The sequence below is a fragment of the Phocoena sinus genome, chromosome 3 (genome assembly GCF_008692025.1).
Source record: "Phocoena sinus isolate mPhoSin1 chromosome 3, mPhoSin1.pri, whole genome shotgun sequence".
NCBI lineage: Eukaryota > Metazoa > Chordata > Mammalia > Artiodactyla > Phocoenidae > Phocoena > Phocoena sinus.
The window spans coordinates 4,211,361-4,224,998 of record NC_045765.1 but is presented as its reverse complement, the minus strand read 5'-3'; the positions used below and the strand labels follow the sequence as shown (position 1 = coordinate 4,224,998).

The 13,638-nt window shown below is 56.2% G+C and overlaps 1 protein-coding gene across 2 annotated transcripts in view; it reads left to right on the top strand.

Moving 5' to 3' along the window:
• The window catches only part of PTPRS (protein tyrosine phosphatase receptor type S), a 103,020-nt gene that overhangs the window by 414 nt on the left and 88,968 nt on the right, over nucleotides 1-13,638 (top strand). The gene's annotated exons all lie outside the window — the stretch shown is intronic.

Below are 13,638 nucleotides of genomic sequence, written 5' to 3'. Positions count from 1 at the left end.
GGCGGGGGAGGGGGCTGGGCTGGACTCGCCCGGAGCGCGGCGTTGGAAGCTGCCCAGCGCCGCCGGCTGCACCACCCCGGGCTGCGGGCGGGGCAAAGGCGCGGAGGGAGGACGCGCGTGTGTGGGGAGGGAGTGCTGGCCCCAGCGGCGCCCGGCCAGGCTCCCCGGCCGGGTCCCGGAGGCAGGGAGCGCCCCGGAGTGGAGACCAGCCCGGGACAGTCGGCTCCCGGTGGGAGCGAGGGGGGCACCGACTGGCCGGTGCTCTCAGGGCCGCTGCTGTGCCCGCCACCTTCTCTCTCCAATCCCCCTCCCCTAGAGAACCCCCCTACTCAATGCTGTCTCCCCCTAGCGCCCTCCCGGCCTCATCTATCCTTTGGTGGGGAGCCTTCCGCTACCTTAGCCTTGCCCCACCCTACAGTGGCCCCAGCTCCCCCTCCCAGTTTCCCCAGGTGGGGCAAGGCAGCCCCCAGACCCAGGGACTCTGGCGGACGGGCGGGGGCGCGCGCGCCCGGCCCCCGACCTCTCTTCGGAGCTGGGGGCCCCGTGGGGATCCCGGGAAAGGGGAAGCCGCCCCTGGAGCTGCCAGCCTCGCGGGTTCTGCACGCCCCGGGAGCCCCCTCGGGGGCTGGGGGGGGGGGAGGGGCGGTGACGTCATCCCGGGGGCGGAGCCGTCTGAACCAGGTTGAAGGGGGTGCGGGTGGGGGGGCGCCGTGCCCGGAGGGAAGCCCTCCGACTTCGAGCGCCCATACTCTGAGCGCAAGGGTTTTGGCCGGGTTGCGGCCAAGTTCACTGCTCCTTACGGAAATCACTCCCAAATTTAGAATTCCACCCTCCCCCCCTCAGCACACAAACAAATCCTGGGCACTTACCCCCACGAAACTCCCCCTAAATCAGAGAACTCTCCTTCGGCTGCCTTCTCTCCAAAATTCTCAAATCAGAGAATCCACCCCAAAGTGGAATCTTTTCTTCAGCCACACCCCCCCCAAATCTGGAGCCTCCTCTTTAGTGATTCTTCCCCGATTTCAAATCCTCCTCTAGTAGCCCCGTAAATAAGCAGCTTTTGAGTGCCCTTTCCTCTGCAACCCTTCCTCAAATTTAGCCACCCCCTAGGGTCCTCATCCTCCAAATTAACAAACCTCCCCAGCGCCTTCATCTGGGGGGTGCCTCCCCTCCCCATCTCGGGCTCAGCTGGGATTCCCCTTTCCCCCCATCTCAATCTGGGGGAGTCTTCATTCTGAGTGTGGGGCCCTTCTGCCTCTGGCCAACCCCCTGAAAAACCAGCCTGGCCCCCAGCTCGCGAAGAGGTGCGTGGGCGTCTGAGGTGTCCAGGCTGGGTATTAGGACTCTGAGAATCGGGGACAAAAGCCGGAGGGTCCCCGAGGGTCCCGAGGACAGGGACCCACCTGCTCTGGGTTCCCATTGGTCTCCTTGCGCCCCCCCCCCCCCCCACCCAGGACTTTGGCTGCCGGGGTTCTAGTCTTCCCTTGATGTTCCCCATTGTTGCTGTTACTGGGGTGCAGGGGGCAAGGGTTCCTTTTGTTTGGGGTGTCCTGCTTCCCCCTCTGAGCCACCTTGCGCCAGTGAGAAGAGAGAGCCAGCCCGCGCCTCTACTCCTGTGATACCAACCGCCGCTGCTGGAGCTTTTATTAATCGCTGAGGGACTGTCGATTCTACCATTTGCATAGCTCCCCTCCCCCTCCCAGGGTCCCCTTCCTTTGTGCCCCCTCCCCCTGCCAATCTCGCCTACCTTCTGTCCCTCAGCTCTCTTCTTCCTCTGCCAGCTGATACTTTGGCTGCGGAAGGCAGGCAGCTGGGGCTGGGGGGCGGCTGCTTCCCACCCCCCAATCCTAGAGCCCACCAACTTGGGCCTGGGTCTCTGGCTGTCTCCCCTTACCCGCCCCCCACAATGCCCTCCGAGAGGCGTCTCTTGATGCCTGCTGTTGTGTCTCCATTCTTCCCCCTCCAGAAAGCTTCGTCTTGCCCGGTGCCCGGGCCTGGGGGGCACCTTCACCATGACGGTGCACTTCTGCCTGGGGCCCCGGCCCCCCCCAGCCCCCTGGGGGCAGCCACCCGCCATACTTCATTGCCCTGAGAGTTTGGTATAATTGGGCACAGGCAAACAAAACGTCGCTGGAGACCCGGCCTGCCTGGTGAGCTGCGCTTTTCTATTCCTGCCACCCAGCTGATGACATTGGCCCCCCGGGGGGGGACGGGGGCTCGTGCTGTCATGTCGGTGGCCATCCTGCGAGGAGAGGCCACACCTGGCCCACTCCTCACCCTCTGCGGGGACAGGGGGATGGGTCATTCTGGTGTGGCCGGGGTGTGGCATTGGAGGGTGCTGCTGGGGTGTGGGCTGGGCTCCTTGGGGGAACCCTCCTCCCCTAGGGACCCTGGCCTTGTGGTGGGCACAGAAAGAGGAGCACTGCCAGCCAGACGCCTGCCTGCTGCCCACACGGGAATCATCGCCCACTGACCATGCTTCTGTTTCTAGCCCCTTGCAGCATTACAAGCACCTTTCTTTTTCCCCAGGGGATCCCGGGCATCTTCACATATCTGTGGGCCCCATTCAGAGACATGGGGCATTTTTTTCCCAACACTGGGGCTGTGGTTCTGGGCCGAGGTGTCAGGACCAGGTGGAAGGGGAGAAGCTCCCTGGATGTCAGGGATTTAGTTGTGGCATCTGGGGGGACAATTCTGGAGCCATCACTGTGCGCTCAGTTTCTTCTTTGGGCTGCTCAGAGCGTGAGGCTTTGCCTGGTATTCCCTAGACCCGGGACGGGTTGGGGAGACAGATCCACTTCCCCTCAGCAAACGGCTTTCCAGGGGTGACTCGATTTCCCCTCCTGCCTTCTGGGTTGGCACTGAACAGCCTGTCGCAGGTGTTGGAGCACAGCGCACCTCCAGCTGCCGCTCCCAGGAGCCAGGCGCTAGGAGACCTGTGGCTTCGCTGATTACTCCACCAAACAATGGTCAGCGAGGTGGCTGGGAAGGGGCAGGCAGGAACGGGCAGGGACTACGTGGCTCTGAGGCGCGGCACCCGGGAGCCCCGGGTTCACCTGCGTCGCGTGACTTTAGTGTAGCCATTGCGTATGGGGGGAGTGGCGGGGGGCATTGAGAGACTTCAGGATGGGGAGGAAAACCCTAAAAATAAAGACGGATATTTATAAACCTGGCGGGTTTGGGGGATAATTGACAAAGCTTAATGTTTGCAGCTGAAAGCTATCCCCGCCCCACCCACCCCCACCCCCAGATGGAGCTGCATTAGGTTCCATTTGTAGAGTCATCTGGAGCCTGAGAAAGGTCCTTGGGAAGTGCAGTGGGCTTGGCCAGCACGTTGCGGGCCGTGGCTCCCTTTCTGGGGGTAGAGGGAGGGCTTGTGCTTCTGGAAAGAGGCAGGGGGCCTAGGCAGGGGCGCTGAGATGCCACCCCGCTTTCCCCTGCACCTAGGACAGCCTCCTGGCACACCCTCCGTGGGTGGGTGGCCTGTTTCCCAGAATTTGCAAGGAGGAGGTGCCCCTCTCTGCCCTTGCCCTGTCCTTCCCCGCTACAAAATATGCCTGGCGGGGGAGTGTGGAGAGACCCCAGCTGCCCGCCACGCAGGGGGGCTCAGCCGCCAGTGGGGACAGTGGGCAAGATCCAGGTGCCAAGATGACAAAACCCCGTGTGGGTCCGTGGACAAAAGTCACACCACTGCGCTGGGGAGAATGAGGGCTTTTCAGATGGTTTCAAACATTTTGTCTGACTTCAGCCTGGAACCAGAAAGCTCCTGGCTTATAGCCGGAGAAGATGGGGTGTTGGAAGGGGGTGAAATTCAAGCTCATGTCAGCCTGTCACCAGGAGGACGGACAGCCCGGACATGGGCAGATCTTAGCTTGGGATGCACAGGAAGCGGTGATACCTGGGTCTGCTGACCCAGCGGTCCAACTTGTCACCCCCTCTGGCCTTCTAGAAGCTCACGGATTTCGAGTGTGGTTTGTGGGTTTTTTCCCCCTTCTCTCTTTTTTCTTTAAGGAAAGAAAAGGCACACACACACACACACACACAAAGGGGAAAAAAAAGAACCCCGACGTACCATTTCTGTCTTGTCTCTGATATTTCAGAAGCGTTGTTGGGGGGCGGGGGGCGGGGTGTTGTGTGTGGGGAGCATGAAAAAAATCAATTGGCTTACACTTCTGCTAAGGCGAAAATTAACAGGCGGGTGGGAGTGACTCACGGACAGGCCCCGACTTTCGTGTTGCTTTATTTTTGTCTCTCTTCTCTCTCCCCTCCTCTGAGGAGCTGCCGATACCGCTGCCCCTCCCCCGGGTCTGGCCAGGCTGGACCTGGGGGTTGGTGCTATTCCGGGCTGGCCGTGGAATCCCGGGCTGGCCGTGGAATCCCTCTCCTGTTCTCGGAATCGAGGCGCCCTCCCAGTCCTGCGGAGGCCAAAAGGATTCCAGACCTGAAAACACACCGAGGTTTCTTTCCCCGGAGATCCCCATACTCATTCCCATGGATTCCACCCTGATCTGGGGCTTGGAGCTTGGGTTTCTGGGTCACAGTGACCCCGCTCCCATAAATACCCTTTTTTTGAAGCAGATTTTCTCCAGAACTCCCTGGATGGTCCCTGCGGCTTTTGAGTTCTTTTTTCAGTTTGTTTTTTGAACTCTTTGCTATTACATTAGTCCCCTGTAGGAAGGCCAGGCGTCTCCTCCTAGGGAAACTGAAAATCCCGATTTTTTTGTTTCCTGGTTCTCTCCTTCCTCTCTCCCTCTCTGTGTGGCATCGCCTCTGCCCTTTAACCTCTCTGTGTGGGAGCCTTCTCACTTGCAAAATGAAGTTATGCCTCTGGCTTGGAGGGGGGCGCTGATTTCCAGCACCCACCCTACTGTGCATACTTGGGCTGGTTGGTTGACCCCTCTGTGCTCCTTCATCTCTAAGATCAGAGCAATCACAGCCTGCTTCATGGCAAGCCTGGACAGGAGATGCTGTAGGTAAAGCGCCTCCCTCAGCTCTTGGACGTGTCATCGGTTGCTGGCTGCATCTGTCTTATGACGCCCGGCCCCCAAATGGTGTCGCATCCTCAGTGCCAGAGGCCTGGGACCCTCGGATGGAGGCAGGCCAGGTGGAGTGGGGCCGGGAAGATGCTCTATGGTCGTGCTGTCGTGTGGGTAATTGAGTGTTGGTGGAAATTCAGGGGTTCTGGGGAAGGGAGGTCGATGCGTCTGTGTGTGTATAATTTAATGCCACTTTTATAATTAACCCTGTGATCAGCAAATGAGGGGATGTCGGGGGATAATAATAGCTGCTCTGACTTATTTGGAGTTGGTGCCCGTGCCAGGTCCTGCGCTGAGTAAGTACCTTAAGAGCATGCTCGGAACCCCATTTTGCAGACAGGGAAACTGAGGCACAGAGAGAGGTCTTCACTGGCCTGAGGTCACACAGTCCACAAGTGACAGAACTGGAAATCTTACCCAGGACTAGTGGCTGCCAGAACCTGAAGTCTTAACCCCTGGGAAGGAGCTGGGGCTCTGCCCCATTGTCAAAGAAGTAGCTTTGATGACGTTTCACCTGCTGGGTGCGAGTCACTGTGGAGACTCCGGGGCTCCCAGCTGCCTTCCTCAGAGGGTAAGAGTATGGACGCTGGTCTGAGGTTGCTTGGTTTCAAATCCCGGCTCTGCCTCTCGTTGGCTGTGTGACCTGGGGCAAGTTGCTCAACCTCTCTGTGCTTCCATGATCACATCTGTAAAATGGAGAGTAATGCTATCCACCTCATAGCTTTGTTGGGAGGATTAAATGAGTTAATGCGTGTAAAGTGATGTGTTGATCCATAGCCAGACCTGCCCGGTGGGGGCTCCCCAGCAGCACCCCCCAACCCTCAGACCCTCACGGGGTCTAGCATGGGAGAAACATTAGGATGACTCAGCCACTGCAAACTGGGGCGTTCCCCGTCACTGGCTGCCTAATCAAGGCCGCCCCACTTCTGCAGCAGGACCGGGCCAGGGCCTGGCAGGATCTGAGCCATGGGAAGCCAGACAAGGCAGGCGGAGAGGGCAGGTGGCTCCCGCACTCCTGAGACCTCAGACAGTGGCCCCCCCGACTTCCAGAGCTATGGTGGATCTGGGTGAGTGCCTGGGGGGAGGTCCGGGACAATTTAGGGCCGTGTGGGCTCAGCTTTGCCTCGGGCCCTGCTGAGAGGTGCTCAGGAAAGCAGTCAGTTTATAAGCTTGGTGTGTGAGCCTTCATTCATTCATTTGCCAATTCATTCATTCAGTCAATCAGTATTTGTTGAATACCGGCGGCCAGAGAACTCAAGAGCCAGACTCTGGGTTCAAATCCCAGCTCTGCTGCTCACCAGCTGTGGGGCCTCAGACTATTTATGTAGACCAGCTGTGGAGCCTTGGACTAGTTATGTAGCGGCCGTGCGCCTCAGTTTCCTCATCTGTAAAATGGGTGCTTTGGTGTTGCTTTACTCATGAACAAATACATGCCAGGTAGACAGAAAGCGCTTTGTACATTCTTTCCCTTTCTTTCTTTCTGTAAATAAAAGCAAATGAAAGTCGAATTCTGGGGATACAGCAGTAAACAAGGCAGGCTCGGTCCTCCATCCCCTGGACCCTGCAGTCTGTTGGGAGAGGCTGAATACATAAATAAGCTAAGCAAGAAAAAATATCGGCTGCAGTAGGGCTCTGCAGAGACTGGAAATCCCATGGCCCCCGACAGGTCACCAGGCCACTATTTTGTCTGGGGGTGGGCATCAGGGGGACCTTCCTGAGTTGAACAGGTATTGGGAACAGCAGGTGCAAAGCTGGGAGGTGGAGCATCTTCAGCTGTGTGGCAGGAGGTGAGGGAAGCAGAAGCAAGAGGTGGGTGACCACATGGGGTCCCGACACTGAGGAATTCACATTGCAGTTTCCACACGTGCAGCTAGAGTTTGCTGAAAGCCCCCAGAGCTTGGGTGCAAAGATCATTGCTAGTGGAGACCTGGGAGTTGGGGAAACACCTCTTGGAACAACTGTCATGCTGAGGCCCAGAGAGGGAGAGCAACTTGCCTAAAGCCACACAGCCATGCCTGCCTGCCTGCCTGCCCGCCCACCCGGCTGGGCCTCACACTAGAAGGGTGGGCTGGATGTCTTCACACCAGTCCAGAGAGGGTAACATGGCAGAACAAACGTTTGGATACCAAGGGGGAAAGGGAGGCGTGGGATGAATTGGGAGATTGGGATTGACATATATACACTATTGATACTGTGTATAAAATAGATAACTAATGAGAACCTACCGTATAGTACAGGGAACTCTACTCAGTGCTCTGCGGTGACCTGAATGGGAAGGAAATCCAGAAAAGAGGGGACATATGTATGTGTATAGCTGATTCACTTTGCTGTACAGTAGAAACGAACACAACATTGTAAAGCCACTATACTCCACTAAAAATTAAAAAAAGAAAAAAAGACATGGCAGAAATGTCATTCTCAAACCCCAGTGCGCATCAGGGCTGGGCAGGTCATGCCAAGGGGTGGTGGGCACCAGACGGGCAGCCCTGAATGGCTCCACAGCCAGATCTGTTTGTTTTCCAAGATAAACCAGAAATCTAGATATGTTTTTACATGAAATTACCCTATTTTTCCATTCTTTGATCGTTCTTCTCCTTACAACACCTCCGTTTGCCAGTTGTGTGGACTCGACAGCTCACTTGCCGTCCCCAAGCCTCAGTTTCCCGGGCTGTAAAATGGATCGAAGAATCACAGCCACATTGAGGAGTTATTTGGAGGCAGCGGCGCGATTATTCACAGGGAGGGTGGAGAACAGGGCCTGGGCCAGCAGCTGCGCTCGATAAACGTTGGCTCTGATTATATTAATATTGGTCATAATGATAAACTTAAATGCTACACAGAAGGAAGCCGGCTCGCCCCACGGGGCAGGGCTGTGACTTATCTTCTGTCTGTGGGACCTGTTCCTCGCCTCTTGTCTTTTTTGGAAATACCTGTTTGCTCTCAGGGCTGGGGCACCGGGTCACCTGCGTTATCAGTAGAGTTCATTACAGTGGTTCTCAACGAGGGGCGATTTCGCTCCTCCAGGGGACACAGGGCGATGTCTGGGGACATCTGTGGTCATCACGACTGGGGGCTCCCCTGGCATCGAGCAGGTGGGGTCAGGGATGCCGCTTAGCATCCCGCAGTGCCCAGGATGGCCCCCCACAGAGAATGATCAGGTTCTAAATGTCAGTAATGCTGAGCCTTAGAAAACCTGATTTGTGCTCCAGACCCCAGTGGTGAGAGAAATCAGGCGGCCGGGCCATTGGCTTGTCCATGAACGTCCGCCTCCCGTGCCTTGCACCGTCTTGCTGGACTCAAACGCCGAGATTGCTAACGGGTTCCTGCTGCCCACCTGTCCTGGCCCCACGGCCCAGATGATTATCACAAGCGGGTAGTTGCGCCTGACGTATGGATTCTAGAAGCACGAACGGCTGGGGTTTCTGGTGACAGTGCTGGATCTGGGAGATGGAGGGGCAGCTGCGGGCAGGTCTTTCCCCTTTTTTCCCACCTGGCCTTTGGAGGCCGGAGCACTAAGTTCGAATCCTGGTACAGGCCCTACCCGGTTGTGTGAGGTGACCCCTTATTCCCTGCCCCCAGCCTCGCTTTTCTCATCCATGAAATGGGAATACATCTTGCCTGCTGTGTCATTGGGAGTTAAATGCTGTCACGTTGATATGGGACCTGGCACCCAGGGTACACAAGCAGGGACTAAATGACTGTGCTCTCCCATCCCCCATCTTCATGAACCGCTGGGGGAGATGTGGATGGAGCTCCACACCCACAATTTCCCAAACAACTGCAACGGAGGAGAAATAGCCCAAACAGGCATGAAGTCCCCGTCATGGAGCCTACACTGCGTGTCTGGCCCTGGGCTCCGGCTTCACTCAAATTTTCTCCTTTCATCCTTAGAACAGCCCTGAGAGGTGGCAGCTGTCGCCCCACCTGGCGGATGGGGAAACTGAGGCACGGAGTGAGGATGAGAAACTGGCACGCTGGAGCCTTTTCCTGGGGCTGCCTATGTGCCCACAGGCGAACTGAGGTGGCATTTCTGTGCTTGTGGAGGTTCAGGGGGTCTTTACTTGGTTGAATGATCTGCTCTTGCTTTCTTGAAATTCTTTTTTTTTTTTTTTAAAGAAGATGTTGGGGGTAGGAGTTTTTATTAATTTATTTTTTCTGTGTTGGGTCTTCGTTTCTGTGCGAGGGCTTTCTCTAGTTGTGGCAGGTGGGGGCCACTCTTCATCACGGTGTGCGGGCCTCTCGCCATCGCTGCCTCTCTTGTTGTGTAGCACAGGCTCCAGACGCGCAGGCTCAGTAGTTGTGGCTCACGGGCCCAGTTGCTCTGCGGCATGTGGGATCCTCCCAGACCAGGGCTCGAACCCATGTCCCCCGCATTAGCAGGCAGATTCTCAACCACTGCGCCACCAGGGAAGCCCTGAAATTCTTAATAATTTTTGCACGAGGAGGCTCTGCGGTTTCATTTTGCCCAGCTGGAGCACATAGCAATTATGGAACCAGAAGGCTGGTCGCAGAAGGAGGGACATGTTGTCGGCTGGTCTGGATGTGAGATATGTTTTTGCCTCTTACGAGCTGTGTGACTTCAGGGAAGTTGCTTTGCCTCTCTGGTTGGCACACCCAAACCCTGCTTGCCAGCCAGTCCCCTGCTGGCTTCTCCATCCACTCCCTCCTCACTCATTCTGTACCAACCACCTTGACCTTCCTTCTTCTCCCACCTCCAGGCCTTTGTCCTTGCTGTTTCCTCTGCCAGGAGCTCCGTTTCTGGCCAGGCCAACCCTATCCAGCCAGTGTTCCCCGGCACTCTTTTTATTTTACTTCCTCAGTTGCTGTTTTGCGGTCTGTCTGCCCCCCTTTTCAGGATGGGAGCTCCACCTGGCTCCCCCTCCCCAGACCAGCCACCGTGGTTTTGGAGAGCCACTGCCCTCCTGCACTAGACCCAGCGTGTCTAATTGTCCAGATTAGGTGGGTCATGGTGGCTGGGAAAGCCCCGCATCAGGTGGCTGAAACGCCCTGACTCAGTTCCCACTGCCCTGGGCAGGGAGGCTAGGAGACCAAGTCCCCAGTGGAGTTGCTGTGTGACCTTGGCCACTTGCCTGCCCTCATGAGTCTCTGCGTGTCTGAGCTGTTTGGCGCAGAAGCCATGATGATTGGCTGCTGAGGGCCAGGGGCCCTGAGGACAGGTGTCATGGGGTCAGGGAACCCTGAAACAGTCCATGAGGTTTCTTGTCTTCTCCTGGGGAGGAGGTGAGAAGCCCAAAGGAGCAGGGAACCCCCAAAGGGCATAGTAACTGGGCCAGGGGATTTTTAAGACTCAAGTAGCCCTCATGTTCATTTGACACCGTGTGCATCCGGCCAGATAGGTAGAAAAGTCACTGAGGAGCCCCCAGGAATGGGCCAGGCTTTCTTTGAGGGATTGAATTGGACATCTGAATAACCCACGTTTGAATCTTGGCCTCACGCACAGCATGACCCTGGGCCTGAGTCTCCTTGTCTAAAATGGGAGCAAAGACTGTCTCTTGAATGATTAGAAAGATCTGCACCGAGTGTGCTTGGAAAGTGCTGGCATGGCAAAGATGGAACTGGCTAAACGTCATACAATACAGCACGATGATGAATGCCTTCTGGGGGCAAATTGGGGGACCTGCATACAGAGCTTTGGGGGACAAAGGGTTTGGGGGTCCTGGGAGCAGCAGGGCCCAAGTCTGGCTTCTCCCAGGGGTGTCGAGTCTCCTGCTGCAGTGCCGAGAGCAGGCTGGCAGGAGGCCTGCCCCAGGACCACCTGAGCCGCGGTGGGGAAACTGAGTCACACCTGTGTGGCCAGAGCCCTCGACAGGTGCAGGGGGTCAGTTCTGACCTTCTAGTTCTGTGCCTCAGTCACCCTGTGGGCTGCATCGAGGCCTCTGGACTCCGCATCCAGTGCTCTCCCCGACATCACCCGAATTTCAGTCACTCACTTTGACGTGTGCCTTTTGCCCCATCTACCTGGTCCTCCTAGTGACTTGGTAGTTTTCTTGAAACCCATTCTCTTTGAAAACTTAAAGGAGAAAAATTTGTCTTACTCTCATGAATGGGCAACCTGGCATGTCCTTGACATAAGAAGGCAGAACCTTTGAAATAAATGTGATGAGAGCCAAAAAAAAAAAAAAAAAAGAAAAAAAAATTGACATTAAATCATCCTGCTACCGCCACAGGCTTAGAGCAGAGGCCAAGGGCTACTGAGGCGTTAAATAAGCCCAGTTAGCACCCACCGGAGACTTCCAACCTTGAGAAGGCTGGAAAAAGCCGGGGAGGGGGATGGCGCCCTTGCTGGTTGAGTTCATGTGGCTGAACGTGGCTAGAACTGTTTGGGGGTCTCCACCTTCGGACCAGGGTGCTAGGACTTTCTTGTGTGTGTCTTGAGTATTCCTTCTCAACAGCCTGGGGAGAAGGTTATTTCTCCCTGAATTCAATTAATGAGCCTATTAAAAACTATTTATTTTCCCTGACAGTTGTTTACTGAGGAGAAGGAGATGAATTGGCTGGGCATCCTCACCAGGCAGGCGCAAGGTGGGATGGGAGATGCCTGGTGCCTTGGGCCCAGGTGCTTAGCGAGCACAGACCATAGGCGGGGTCCTGCCTTCCGAGGGGCCCCTGGAAACACGGAGCCTGAACTTGGGCTGCGGCCAGTTTCTGACCTTGGGGTGTTTGGGGAGGTGGAGCCTGGGATGAATGAAAAGCATCCTGGCATGGAGGCAGGGGGCTGGCCCTGATAACATCTGTCTTCTCTGTGCAGGCCAAAGTCTCTCAGATACACTGGTTTGAAAGACCTAACCCCATCGGGCTACGTGTTTTTGGTGGGGTCTACCAATATCCCGTCTTTCTCCTCCACAGCAATTGAACACTTTGACTTATCTAGGCACATAGCCACCTGGTGGGGAAAAAAAAAAATTTCCCATTGTACCTTGCAGCTGTCTGTGCTATATGATTCAGTGCTGACCAGTGGGATAAATGAACAGAATTTCCTGGTAATGCCTTCAAAGGGAGGTAGCACATGCTTCCTTCTCCCCACCCCCAGCTGGAATACGGAGGTGATGGTAGGCACCCAAGCAGCCATTTTGGACCATGAGGCAGGTATCAGGGATGAGAATGGGGGATTAAAGAGATGGAAGGAGCCTGGACCCTGATGATTATGGGGTGGGCAAAATAGCCCTGAAAGGACGACCTGGGAGCTTCTTTTATGTGAAGGTGCCTCTCTTGTGAGTTTTTTGGCATCTGCCGCCCAACTTGATCCTAATAGCGGCAGTAGGTGAGCCTCAGGACACAGTGCTTTTCTTCCTTCTCTCCTCGCGTCTCTGCTCATTTTTAAGTGAGGCTTCCCCTGACCGCCCTATGAAGATTTGCAAAGTTATTACTTGCGAAACGATTTGTAAGAGTGTTCTTTGCAAATCCGCCTCTCTACCTGGCCACCATCTTCCCCTCTCCTGCTCTGCTTTTACTGGAATCACTGTCGCCATCTCCATGTCTTATGCCTTTTACTTGTCATCCACCTCCTTTTCGGCCGTCTCCTCTGCTATGTCCATAGCAGCGCCTGTGCACAGTAGGGCCCTGTGCACGTTTTGCACCCACAGATCTCCGTTCACAGGGCAAGAGCTGAGGCTCCGAGATGCCTGAGGTCCTCCAGCTGGCTCGTGGCAGCGCCTGCATTGGCACCAACCAAGCAGGTGGCTCCCGAGTTCTCCCTTTTCACTCGCCTTTCGCCCCTCCCCCTGCAGTCGGCCAGTTCGGGCCGCCCAGCGGCTGCTCCTGATCCTTCCTCCCGCCCCCGTGTTCTCACCTCGGCCTCCAGAAATAGCCCCTTTAAAATAGCTGTGTCCCTGCGTTCTGGGGCTTCTGCCTGCCCACGGACGTGATGCCGTGCTGACGGTCTAGCCTCTTTATTGCTGTGGGATTTTTAAAAATACAGTTGGTGTTAGGTGTTCCCCCCCCCCCATTTTTACGCCTGAAGAAGCCCAGCCACCCACAGGCTGTTTCCATGCCGACACTTGTCATTTGGGGTTTCGCACTGTGTGTCCCCGTGGATCCTGACCCTCCATCGCGGCCAAGGGGTGTCTGGTTTGCAGAGCTGAGAGCTTCCACTGCAGGCTCACGCCAGCCCACAGTTCCAAGTCTGGTCAGGAAGCCCTGGGTCTGAGTCCCAGGGCTGCCTCTTGCTGGCTGTGTGGCCTCAGGCACATGGAGCAACTTCTCTGAGCCTCGGTTCACCGGTCTGTGAAATGGGGACATCTTGGGACCCAGGCACATGGCTGAAGTTCTCTGAGCCTCAGTATACCCACCTGGAAATAAGACCCCTGATGGTTTTTCACTCGGGTCAGCACACAGTGGGTGTTCTTGAGATGTGAGCCGACCTCGTTATAGCACTCGGGCCACCTCTGAAACAGCCTGCATTACCCATCCCAGGGAAGGATGGAGTGAATTTGGTGCCAGGTCTGGGCACTGCCGCTTCTGGGAACCTTCAGGAAATCACTACCTCCCTCGGGGACTCAGTTTTCCTCATCTTTAGAACGGGGCATGTTACCAGATTGTTGGAAGGTGGCTGAGGGATAAGGTACACTCTCTGTCTCCCCCT